General features: G+C 64.1%; 2 non-coding genes and 1 pseudogene across 2 annotated transcripts in view; all 3 read right to left on the bottom strand.

Moving 5' to 3' along the window:
- The window catches only part of LOC149129328 (large subunit ribosomal RNA), a 5180-nt gene extending 2706 nt beyond the window's left edge, over positions 1-2474 (bottom strand). Inside the window, exon 1 of the ribosomal RNA XR_016240029.1 lies at positions 1-2474. This exon is cut by the window's left edge and continues 2706 nt beyond it. This is a non-coding gene — a ribosomal RNA (large subunit ribosomal RNA).
- A 492-nt stretch (positions 2475-2966) lies between these two features.
- On the bottom strand, positions 2967-3125 carry LOC149129327 (5.8S ribosomal RNA). The gene has a single exon (XR_016240034.1). It is a non-coding gene; the product is annotated as a 5.8S ribosomal RNA (ribosomal RNA).
- A 3488-nt stretch (positions 3126-6613) lies between these two features.
- Positions 6614-9416, bottom strand: LOC149129326 (small subunit ribosomal RNA; annotated as a pseudogene).
- Positions 9417-12329: the final 2913 nt, after the last annotated feature.

Here is a 12329-nt window from a genome sequence, read left to right as displayed (position 1 = left end):
GAAGAGAGAACTCTTCCCGGGGCTCCCGGCAACGTCTCCGGGCTCGCTTGCGTTGCCGCTGCTTCGCCCGACCGCCGGCTTCGACGACAAACGCGCTACTAGGAGCGGCGCGCCGCGTTCCCACCGCCGGACGAGCACTCTCCGAGTTCGGGTTCGGGAATATTAACCCGATTCCCTTTCGATGCGAGGCCGGCCGCATCTGCTGCTGCTATTATATTTGCTACAACCGCTTTCGTGACGGATCCGGCGCCTTTCGTGGAAGCTTTCGCCCGCTTCTTAGGACCGACTGACCCGTGCTCGACCGCCGTTGGCACGGAACCCTTCTCCACTTCGGTCTTCGAAGGTCTCGTTCGAATATTTGCTACTACCACCGAGATCTGCACCCGCGGTCGGCTTCACCCGGGCTCGCGCCCGCGGCTTCCATGCACGCCGCGGCGCCCTCCTACTCGACCGGGCATCGGAAAGTCGCCTCGCCGGCGATCGCGCAACCTGTCGCCCGGCCGGTCCGGCATCGGTCGCTCGCTCCAGCGCCATCCATTTTCGGGGCCGGTCGATTCGGCAGGTAAGTTGTTACACACTCCTGAGCGGATTCCGACTTCCGTGGCCACCGTCCTGCTGTCTATATCGACCGACACCCTTTCGGGGATCTAATGGGCGAAGCGTAGGGCACCTTAGCCGGACGTTCGGTTCATCCCACATCACCAGTTCTGCTTACCAAAAGTGGCCCACTTGGCACCGTGCATTCGTCGCAAGAAACGCGCAAAATAATTATCATTATTCCCAACGATTCGTAAACGGCCGCCTCCGTTCGGGAGAGGAGGAGTAGCGCGGCCCGTTTCGCCCGTTCCGAGTTCGAGAGTAGATCGAGGCCGTCAACGTCCCCGGGGCCTCCAGTCGTTCGCTTTACCGGACGGAATTGCGTGTCGTTCTCCTGCTGGCGCCAGCTATCCTGAGGGAAACTTCGGAGGGAACCAGCTACTAGACGGCTCGATTGGTCTTTCGCCCCTACACCCGGTTCCGACGATCGATTTGCACGTCAGAGGCGCTTCGGACTTCCACCAGAGTTTCCTCTGGCTTCGTCCCGACCGGGCGTGGATCGCCATCTTTCGGGTCCCCGGCCGCCTGCTACACCTGAGTCGGAGCGTGAACGCGCGCTTTCGAGCGCGAACGCGCGGGCCCGACCCGGGAACGATGCTTCGAAACGCCGCGTGTTACAAAAAAAGAAGCGAGCCGCCGCCACCACCACCGCTGATGCTGCAGCAACCGACGAGATTAGACGACGGCGGCAGCAACTGCGGCGGCTGCTGCGACAGCGGCCCAACTCCCTTCCCCCGAGCGGCGACGTGTCACGTTCTCGCTTTCGCTGTGCCGTCGGAGTTCGCAAAGTGAAAGGCTCCAACGACTCGCAGTCGACTGGGACTCCTCGGTCCGTGTTTCAAGACGGGTCGGGTAGGTTGCCGATGCTCGTCGCTGACCGGCAGCAGCGGGCGGCTTTTCGGGCGATCCCGCCGACTCCTCCAACAACCACCGCTCCTGCTGCTGTAGCACCACGCGCAAAGACGAGGAGCAAGTAGAAGAAGTAGTAGAAGAAGAAGGAGCAGGCGGGCGGCCGCGTCGCTTTCGCGACTCGCTGCGTCGTGAGTGCTGAGGGCGAGGTGCGTTAGCCCGTCTCCGTCGGTTAGCCGTGCCTGCGCTTTCGTGGAGCGACGGGCCCGGTCGAGAGAAGCGCGTGGATCCCGACGCCGGTCGGTCCCCGCGTGAACGGGTTCCGGACGCCGAGGCGCTCGTCTGCGACCTGCGGACGCCGCGCGCCTACCGGCCCGACGGGAACGGGTCGCGACGACGGATCGGAGGGGAAGTGCGTCCGATGCCGGCGCCACGGAAATCGAGCGCCGACGAGGCGGCAGACGACCGCCCGCGGAAACGAGCGGCCGCCACCGACGCGTTCGTCGGCGACGACGGCGCCTTAGGAGGCGGGGGTGAAAGTGGCAGCGGACTGAGTCCCCTCGCGATCGCGGTGAGCGGTCCTACCCGTTTACCCCTGGGCGGTTTCACGGTCTCTTGAACTCTCTCTCCAAAGTTCTTTTCAACTTTCCCTCGCGGTACTTGTCGGCTATCGGACTCGTCCCCGTATTTAGCCTTGGATGGAGCTTACCACCCGCTTTGGGCTGCGTTCCCAAGCAACCCGACTCTCGGGCCGAAAAGAAACACCGCCGATCGCCGCCGGCTCCGAATGGGCCTGGCACCCGCTCTGGGCAGCCCCGATCGAGGGGACTCCGAACCTAGCCGGGCGAAACGATCGACCGTGTACGACCCTTGCGCCACAGCTCTCGACGACCGGCGCGGCCGACGAGATTCGGCGTTGGGCTTCTCCCGGTTCACTCGCCGTTACTTAGGGAATCCCGGTTGGTTTCTTTTCCTCCGCTTAGCGATATGCTTAAGTTCGGCGGGTAGTCTCGTCCGAGTCGAGGGCAGCTTAGAAAAAAATAAAAAGTCGTCGCTGCGGCAAACCGCATTCGATTCGTCGTCGTCGTCGTCGTCGTCGTCTTCGATGGCCTGCACGAACGCTCGCAAACGAGATCCACAGAGCGAACACCGACCGAAGATGCAGACGGCTGCGGCGGCGGCGGCGGCGGCAGCCACGGAGTAATACGAGGAGGCAACGACGGCGAGGGCGGCAGGCAGAAGAGTGCGCACGAACGGCGGACGGTGCGTTCCCTGCTGCTACTGCACATGTCGGCCGCTCCGTGGCAGGTGTCGCAGCGATGACGGTCTGGCATTGCGGGAGACGGAGGATCGAGCGGCGCGCGCTCGCTAGTCGTGCCGGAAGCAGAAGCAGTAGCGAGAACGAAAGGCGAGCTGTTCACGCTGCCCGCCCGCTTCCACGGCGCGCGCCCTTTCCTGCGACTCCCGACTCCCCGCCGCTGCTGCTGCTGCAACGGCGGACGGCTTTTTCGTGTCGTGACCGCCTCTCGACCGGACGGGGCCCCGGGACGATGGGATCCCGGGGCCGCAATGTGCGTTCGAGGTGTCGATGTTCACTGAGTCCTGCAATTCGCATCAGTTCACGCGGATAGCCGCGCTCTTCATCGACGGACGAGCCGAGTGATCCCCCGTCCAGGGTTTCGGTATTTGCTACTACTACTACTACGCCTACCAGCACTGCTGATGCTGGCCGACGCAGAGGCGAGGAAAGGAAGGAAGACGAGAGAGATATTGATGTTCGTGGAGCCGCAAAGCGTGCAGCACCGTCGGCCTAGCGCACTGTATTCGGGCGGACGCAGGCTGGGTGAAAACTGCGCGGTCGGCAGCTGCCAGAGAGAGAACGAGAAGGAAGCATAACGACTTGCGGGCTTCGTTCACCGCTGATGACGCCGCCGCTTCTACTTGCTCGTTGCTCGGCTGAGGCTGAGGCTGCACTGTTAGAGGGCCGACGATTGCGAGGGGGCCCGGCCGCGGCTTACGAAACCGGCTGGATGGCGCCGGAAAGGCGAGGAGGAGGCGACGACGACGGCGATGTTGGCCGGCCGACGCCAGGAAGGAAGACGAGAGAGATATTGATGTTCGTGGAGCCGCAAAGCGTGCAGCACCGTCGGCCTAGCGCACTGTATTCGGGCGGACGCAGGCTGGGTGAAAACTGCGCGGTCGGCAGCTGCCAGAGAGAGAACGAGAAGGAAGCATAACGACTTGCGGGCTTCGTTCACCGCTGATGACGCCGCCGCTTCTACTTGCTCGTTGCTCGGCTGAGGCTGAGGCTGCACTGTTAGAGGGCCGACGATTGCGAGGGGGCCCGGCCGCGGCTTACGAAACCGGCTGGATGGCGCCGGAAAGGCGAGGAGGAGGCGACGACGACGGCGATGTTGGCCGGCCGACGCCAGGAAGGAAGACGAGAGAGATATTGATGTTCGTGGAGCCGCAAAGCGTGCAGCACCGTCGGCCTAGCGCACTGTATTCGGGCGGACGCAGGCTGGGTGAAAACTGCGCGGTCGGCAGCTGCCAGAGAGAGAACGAGAAGGAAGCATAACGACTTGCGGGCTTCGTTCACCGCTGATGACGCCGCCGCTTCTACTTGCTCGTTGCTCGGCTGAGGCTGAGGCTGCACTGTTAGAGGGCCGACGATTGCGAGGGGGCCCGGCCGCGGCTTACGAAACCGGCTGGATGGCGCCGGAAAGGCGAGGAGGAGGCGACGACGACGGCGATGTTGGCCGGCCGACGCCAGGAAGGAAGACGAGAGAGATATTGATGTTCGTGGAGCCGCAAAGCGTGCAGCACCGTCGGCCTAGCGCACTGTATTCGGGCGGACGCAGGCTGGGTGAAAACTGCGCGGTCGGCAGCTGCCAGAGAGAGAACGAGAAGGAAGCATAACGACTTGCGGGCTTCGTTCACCGCTGATGACGCCGCCGCTTCTACTTGCTCGTTGCTCGGCTGAGGCTGAGGCTGCACTGTTAGAGGGCCGACGATTGCGAGGGGGCCCGGCCGCGGCTTACGAAACCGGCTGGATGGCGCCGGAAAGGCGAGGAGGAGGCGACGACGACGACGACGACGGCGATGTTGGCCGGCCGACGCCAGGAAGGAAGACGAGAGAGATATTGATGTTCGTGGAGCCGCAAAGCGTGCAGCACCGTCGGCCTAGCGCACTGTATTCGGGCGGACGCAGGCTGGGTGAAAACTGCGCGGTCGGCAGCTGCCAGAGAGAGAACGAGAAGGAAGCATAACGACTTGCGGGCTTCGTTCACCGCTGATGACGCCGCCGCTTCTACTTGCTCGTTGCTCGGCTGAGGCTGAGGCTGCACTGTTAGAGGGCCGACGATTGCGAGGGGGCCCGGCCGCGGCTTACGAAACCGGCTGGATGGCGCCGGAAAGGCGAGGAGGAGGCGACGACGACGGCGATGTTGGCCGGCCGACGCCAGGAAGGAAGACGAGAGAGATATTGATGTTCGTGGAGCCGCAAAGCGTGCAGCACCGTCGGCCTAGCGCACTGTATTCGGGCGGACGCAGGCTGGGTGAAAACTGCGCGGTCGGCAGCTGCCAGAGAGAGAACGAGAAGGAAGCATAACGACTTGCGGGCTTCGTTCACCGCTGATGACGCCGCCGCTTCTACTTGCTCGTTGCTCGGCTGAGGCTGAGGCTGCACTGTTAGAGGGCCGACGATTGCGAGGGGGCCCGGCCGCGGCTTACGAAACCGGCTGGATGGCGCCGGAAAGGCGAGGAGGAGGCGACGGCGACGACGGCGATGTTGGCCGGCCGACGCCAGGAAGGAAGACGAGAGAGATATTGATGTTCGTGGAGCCGCAAAGCGTGCAGCACCGTCGGCCTAGCGCACTGTATTCGGGCGGACGCAGGCTGGGTGAAAACTGCGCGGTCGGCAGCTGCCAGAGAGAGAACGAGAAGGAAGCACAACGACAGCGGAAACGATTTGCAGTCCTCGTTCACCGCTGCTACTTGCTCGTTGCTTGTTGCTCGTTGCTCGGCTGAGGCTGAGGCTGCACTGTTAGAGGGCCGACGATTGCGAGGGGGCCCGGCCGCGGCTTACGAAACCGGCTGGATGGCGCCGGAAAGGCGAGGAGGAGGCGACGACGACGGCGATGTTGGCCGGCCGACGCCAGGAAGGAAGACGAGAGAGATATTGATGTTCGTGGAGCCGCAAAGCGTGCAGCACCGTCGGCCTAGCGCACTGTATTCGGGCGGACGCAGGCTGGGTGAAAACTGCGCGGTCGGCAGCTGCCAGAGAGAGAACGAGAAGGAAGCATAACGACTTGCGGGCTTCGTTCACCGCTGATGACGCCGCCGCTTCTACTTGCTCGTTGCTCGGCTGAGGCTGAGGCTGCACTGTTAGAGGGCCGACGATTGCGAGGGGGCCCGGCCGCGGCTTACGAAACCGGCTGGATGGCGCCGGAAAGGCGAGGAGGAGGCGACGACGACGACGACGACGGCGATGTTGGCCGGCCGACGCCAGGAAGGAAGACGAGAGAGATATTGATGTTCGTGGAGCCGCAAAGCGTGCAGCACCGTCGGCCTAGCGCACTGTATTCGGGCGGACGCAGGCTGGGTGAAAACTGCGCGGTCGGCAGCTGCCAGAGAGAGAACGAGAAGGAAGCATAACGACTTGCGGGCTTCGTTCACCGCTGATGACGCCGCCGCTTCTACTTGCTCGTTGCTCGGCTGAGGCTGAGGCTGCACTGTTAGAGGGCCGACGATTGCGAGGGGGCCCGGCCGCGGCTTACGAAACCGGCTGGATGGCGCCGGAAAGGCGAGGAGGAGGAGGCGAGAGAGATATTGAGGTTCGTGGAGCCGCAAAGCGTGCAGCACCGTCGGCCTAGCGCACTGTATTCGGGCGGACGCAGGCTGGGTGAAAACTGCGCGGTCGGCAGCTGCCAGAGAGAGAACGAGAAGGAAGCATAACGACAGCGGAAACGATTTGCGGGCTTCGTCCACCGCTGATGACGCCGCTTCTACTTGCTCGTTGCTCGGCTGAGGCTGAGGCTGCACTGTTAGAGGGCCGACGAGTGCGAGGGGGCCCGGCCGCGACTTACGAAACCGGCTGGCTGGCGCCGGAAAGGCGAGGAGGAGGAGGAGACGGAGGAGCGGAGCAGGGCTGCTTCTGCTGCTGCGGTAATGATCCTTCCGCAGGTTCACCTACGGAAACCTTGTTACGACTTTTACTTCCTCTAAGCGATCGGGTTCGGTCGTCTTCTCCGGGCCATCAGAGAACGCGCCGGCGACGGCGCGGAACGCCGCCGCGCGTAAGCGAACTCGTCGGCCAGATCCGAGGACCTCACCGGACCGTTCGATCGGTAGTAGCGACGGGCGGTGTGTACAAAGGGCAGGGACGTGATCGACGCGGGCTGATGACCCGCGCCTACCGGGAATTCCTCGTTCACGGGGTTGGTTCCAGGCCCCGATCCCTATCACGGGAGGTGGTTCAGAGGTTTCCCGACCCTCTCGGGCCGGGGGAGACGCGCCCGCTGATACCTCCAGTGTAGCGCGCGTGCGGCCCCGGACATCTAAGGGCATCACAGACCTGTTATCGCTCCGCCTCGTGCGGCTTTCTGCCGCCCGTCCCTCTAAGAAGCGCTGCGTTCGCCAACCGACTGGCCCGGGCGCGACGGCGTGCCGCCGCCGGGCTCGCGCGGGCCGAGCCGACCGAGTCACCGCCGCCGCTCCGCAACCGACGCCGCAACCACGCCGCGTGCGAACCGCCATCCCAGACCAACCCGCACACCAACCCGCGAGGAGCGGAGCACGAAAGGCTGCTAAGAAGGCAGTTGCCGGACGCGGCCGCAGCGCCGGACGCGAAGGAGAGCGGCGGCAACGGCAAGCACGGGCCGCGCGCGGAGCTACCGACGATGGCTTCGGCGCCGCCTCGCTACCGGAAAAGCACTAATCGACGCGCTAGTTAGCAGGCCGGAGTCTCGTTCGTTATCGGAATCAACCAGACGGATCGCTCCACCAACTAAGAACGGCCATGCACCACCACCCACCGAATCGAGAAAGAGCTATCGATCTGTCAATCCTACCGGTGTCCGGACCGGGTGAGTTTTCCCGTGTTGAGTCAAATTAAGCCGCAGGCTCCACTCCTGGTGGTGCCCTTCCGTCAATTCCTTTAAGTTTCTGTTTTGCAACCATACTCCCCCCGGAACCGACTATGGTTTCCCGCGCAGGCTCCCCGCCGGGTCATCGAAGCGAACGCCGGCGGAGCGCCAGTCGGCATCGTTTACGGTCGGAACTACGACGGTATCTGATCGTCTTCGAACCTCCGACTTTCGCTCTTGATCGAGGAAAACGTGCTTGCCACACGCCGTCGCTGCAGTGCGTCTTGCGACGATCCAAGAATTTCACCTCTAACGTCGCAATACGAGTGGCCCCGATCGCTCCCTTCGATCATTGCCTCGTCGTGAACGGAGACCGACGGATGACGCGCGGACGAGGCCATTTTCCATCATTCCATGCTTTTCGTATGCAAGCCGGCGGGGCTCGCTCTGAGCACTCTAATTTTTTCACAGTGAACGTACCGGCCGCCTCGGACACTCGGCGAAGAGCACCCTCGGAGGAACCGTGCGGGCCGAAACGACCGGGAGGTGGACGCGCTACCGAAACGCGTGCGAGCGGCGATGCCCCGGGCGACGCTCGACCCCCGTTTGTTTCCCCCGAAAACACCGCGTACCGCCGCAAGCGACGGAGGAGACGGCGGCGGCGGCAGCAGCAGCGACGACGGCGGCGAGGCCGAACGATCGCGTGCCGATGCCGATGCCGACCGACCGACCGACCGACCGAGAGGACGGAAGCGGAAGCTACGGAGGCGGGTGACGGGCTACCGGAGAGACCGTCGCAGCGACGATGCGCGCAGAGCTCCGCGGCCCGACCGCGCACGCACCGGCGAATAGGGCCGGGAGTGCGAACGGACGACCGAAGCGGACGCGCGCGAGGCACGCCCGCGACGGCGCCGTCGCCCCGAACGTGCTGGGGCACGTTTTCGAGACCCGAATTCCGACTACGAGCTTTTCAAACGCAACAATTTTAATATACGCTACCGGAGCTGGAATTACCGCGGCTGCTGGCACCAGACTTGCCCTCCGGTCGATCCTCGTTAACGGATTTGAAGTGTACTCATTCCGATCGCGGGGCCTCGACAGAGTCCCGCGTCGTTATTTTTCGTCACTACCTCCCCGTGCCGGGAGTGGGTAATTTGCGCGCCTGCTGCCTTCCTTGGATGTGGTAGCCGTTTCGCATGCTCCCTCTCCGGAATCGAACCCTGATTCCCCGTTACCCGTTGCCACCACGGTCGGCACTTACCGGGCCGTCGACAGTTGATAGGGCGGACTCGCGGGGGACCCGTCGCGCGAAGGCTAGTCGATACTAGCCCGTGCGATCGTACTGACAGTTATCCAGAGTCACCAAAATCGAAGGGGCGTGAAGCCGACGCACGCCTAGACCCGCGCGCGTGCGAAGCACGGCGACGGCGGCTGCTGCGACGGCCCGTACGCGTCGGTCTCAGTCTAATATTTGCGCCGCGACCAATGCGGAAGGCCGACCGTATCGTCGCGACCGGCGGCGGCGGGAACTGGCGAGCAGTCCCGGAACCAACCCGGCCGAGCGGGCGCCGGCGACGACCGGCAGCGGCTGGGACGACGCCGAGCACGCGGAGGCGCTGCGGCGACGAAGACCGCTGCTGCTGCCGGAAGCCGTTTTTCGGCCCGACGCCCGGGTGCGACCTGCGATCGCGGCTTCGGTTGCATGTATTAGCTCTAGAATTGCCACAGTTATCCACTCTCCTCGCGGTGAGGAATACGGTCCCGAGGATTAGGTCCGGTTCCTGAGCCATTCGCGGTTTCACCATTCGTTTACGGCATGAACTTACACTTGCATGGCTTAAGCTTTGAGACAAGCATATGACTACTGGCAGGATCAACCAGGTATCGTCGTCGTCGTCGTCGTCGTCGCTGTAGTAGCGTCACCGTCGCGTCGGTCGGCTGAGAGCGGAAGTCGAGGCGGATGTCGAGGCGGAAGTCCCGCTGCTGCCATCGCCGCCGCCGCCGCGCGGAGAGCAAACGAAAGCGAAGAGGAGGAGGAGGAGGAGGAGAAGCCTGAAAAATCGCGGCCGCCGCTGCTGCTGCTGCGGTAGCCGTTCGTTCGTACGTACGTTACGCGTCCTAATCCGCCGCTCTGCTGTAGCAGCGGAAAAGCGCGCCAGACGGAAGAAAAAGAGTTCGCCGAGTAGAAACGGTTTGCGATCCGACTGCCGCACACCGGGCCGCTGCGGTAGGACGGGCGCCGGTGCGGGTTGAAGAAGCGAGGCGGTTTCTGGCTGCTGCTGCCGCCGCCGCCGCCGCCACGCGAGAAGGACGACGAGCGGGGAAGCGAGCGAGCCGAAACGATTGCGACAGCACGGGCTGCGGTCAACGAGAAGCGTGTGTGCGATGACGAAAACGGCGTTGTCGGCAGCCGCCGAACGAGCCAAAGCAACGACGATGCCGGGATGGGCGAGCGCGAGGAGATTGCGGGGGGGGGGGCACCACCGCCGCGAAACCCGGAGTTGTAGCCACGGTTGTTGATCCGTCCCGGTCTAGCGGGACGAACACACAGCACCGCTCTCTTTCGGTGACGTCGCGTCGCCTGTGGCGGATCGGGAAGCGACAACTAGCCCGTCCGCCGCGCCGGCGGCGACGCGACACGAGGTCAGCGGCGTAACCTGACCGGGTCCTCGAAGACGACGTCGACGAGGCCGCGGGTCGGCGAGGAGGAGGAGGATACCGATCGGTCGATGGTGACAGCACGAACAGGCGGGCAGGCGGCTGTCGGCGGGGCGAGCGAGCGAGCGAGCGAGCGAGCGAGCGAATCTGACGCGGCGCACTGTATTCGGGCGGACGCAGGCTGGGTGAAAACTGCGCGGTCGGCAGCTGCCAGAGAGAGAACGAGAAGGAAGCATAACGACAGCGGAAACGATTTGCGGGCTTCGTTCACCGCTGATGACGCCGCCGCTTCTACTTGCTCGTTGCTCGTTGCTCGGCTGAGGCCGCACTGTTAGAGGGCCGACGATTGCGAGGGGGCCCGGCCGCGGCTTACGAAACCGGCTGGATGGCGCCGGAAAGGCGAGGAGGAGGCGACGGCGACGACGGCGATGTTGGCCGGCCGACGCCAGGAAGGAAGACGAGAGAGATATTGATGTTCGTGGAGCCGCAAAGCGTGCAGCACCGTCGGCCTAGCGCACTGTATTCGGGCGGACGCAGGCTGGGTGAAAACTGCGCGGTCGGCAGCTGCCAGAGAGAGAACGAGAAGGAAGCATAACGACAGCGGAAACGATTTGCGGGCTTCGTTCACCGCTGATGACGCCGCTTCTACTTGCTCGTTGCTCGTTGCTCGGCTGAGGCTGCACTGTTAGAGGGCCGACGATTGCGAGGGGGCCCGGCCGCGGCTTACGAAACCGGCTGGATGGCGCCGGAAAGGCGAGGAGGAGGCGACGACGGCGACGACGGCGATGTTGGCCGGCCGACGCCAGGAAGGAAGACGAGAGAGATATTGATGTTCGTGGAGCCGCAAAGCGTGCAGCACCGTCGGCCTAGCGCACTGTATTCGGGCGGACGCAGGCTGGGTGAAAACTGCGCGGTCGGCAGCTGCCAGAGAGAGAACGAGAAGGAAGCACAACGACAGCGGAAACGATTTGCAGGCCTCGTTCACCGCTGCTACTTGCTCGTTGCTTGTTGCTCGTTGCTCGGCTGAGGCTGCACTGTTAGAGGGCCGACGATTGCGAGGGGGCCCGGCCGCGGCTTACGAAACCGGCTGGATGGCGCCGGAAAGGCGAGGAGGAGGCGACGACGACGACGACGACGACGACGACGGCGATGTTGGCCGGCCGACGCCAGGAAGGAAGACGAGAGAGATATTGATGTTCATGGAGCCGCAAAGCGTGCAGCACCGTCGGCCTAGCCCACTGTATTCGGGCGGACGCAGGCTGGGTGAAAACTGCGCGGTCGGCAGCTGCCAGAGAGAGAACGAGAAGGAAGCATAACGACAGCGGAAACGATTTGCGGGCTTCGTTCACCGCTGATGACGCCGCCGCTTCTACTTGCTCGTTGCTCGGCTGAGGCTGCACTGTTAGAGGGCCGACGATTGCGAGGGGGCCCGGCCGCGGCTTACGAAACCGGCTGGATGGCGCCGGAAAGGCGAGGAGGAGGCGACGGCGACGACGGCGATGTTGGCCGGCCGACGCCAGGAAGGAAGACGAGAGAGATATTGATGTTCGTGGAGCCGCAAAGCGTGCAGCACCGTCGGCCTAGCGCACTGTATTCGGGCGGACGCAGGCTGGGTGAAAACTGCGCGGTCGGCAGCTGCCAGAGAGAGAACGAGAAGGAAGCATAACGACAGCGGAAACGATTTGCGGGCTTCGTTCACCGCTGATGACGCCGCCGCCGCTTCTACTTGCTCGTTGCTCGGCTGAGGCTGCACTGTTAGAGGGCCGACGATTGCGAGGGGGCCCGGCCGCGGCTTACGAAACCGGCTGGATGGCGAGAGAGATATTGAGGTTCGGCGGAAGAATCGTGGACGCGCCGGCCGTGTAGAATCAATCGAGCGGCGGGTTAAGCGGGTCCGACCGTCAGCAGAAAGGAGAGGCGAGGACATCCCTTCCGGTCGGAGTGCTTGGCGTAGGCGAGGAAGAGGAGGAGGAGGATACCGATCGGTCGATGGTGACAGCACGAACAGGCGGGCAGGCGGCTGTCGGCGGGCGAACGAGCGAATCTGACGCGGCGCGGGGCGCGAAACGACGGCGTCAGTCGAGGGCGAGGGGCTCGTTACGAGGCGGCGGGCGGGTGGTCGGCGGAAGAATCGTGGAC

This window comes from Octopus bimaculoides, unplaced genomic scaffold, assembly GCF_046866305.1.
Source record: "Octopus bimaculoides isolate indiv1 unplaced genomic scaffold, ASM4686630v1 contig40, whole genome shotgun sequence".
NCBI classification, from domain to species: Eukaryota; Metazoa; Mollusca; class Cephalopoda; order Octopoda; family Octopodidae; genus Octopus; species Octopus bimaculoides.
The sequence above is the reverse complement of the archived record's forward strand: the minus strand, read 5'-3'. Positions and strand labels throughout refer to the sequence as shown.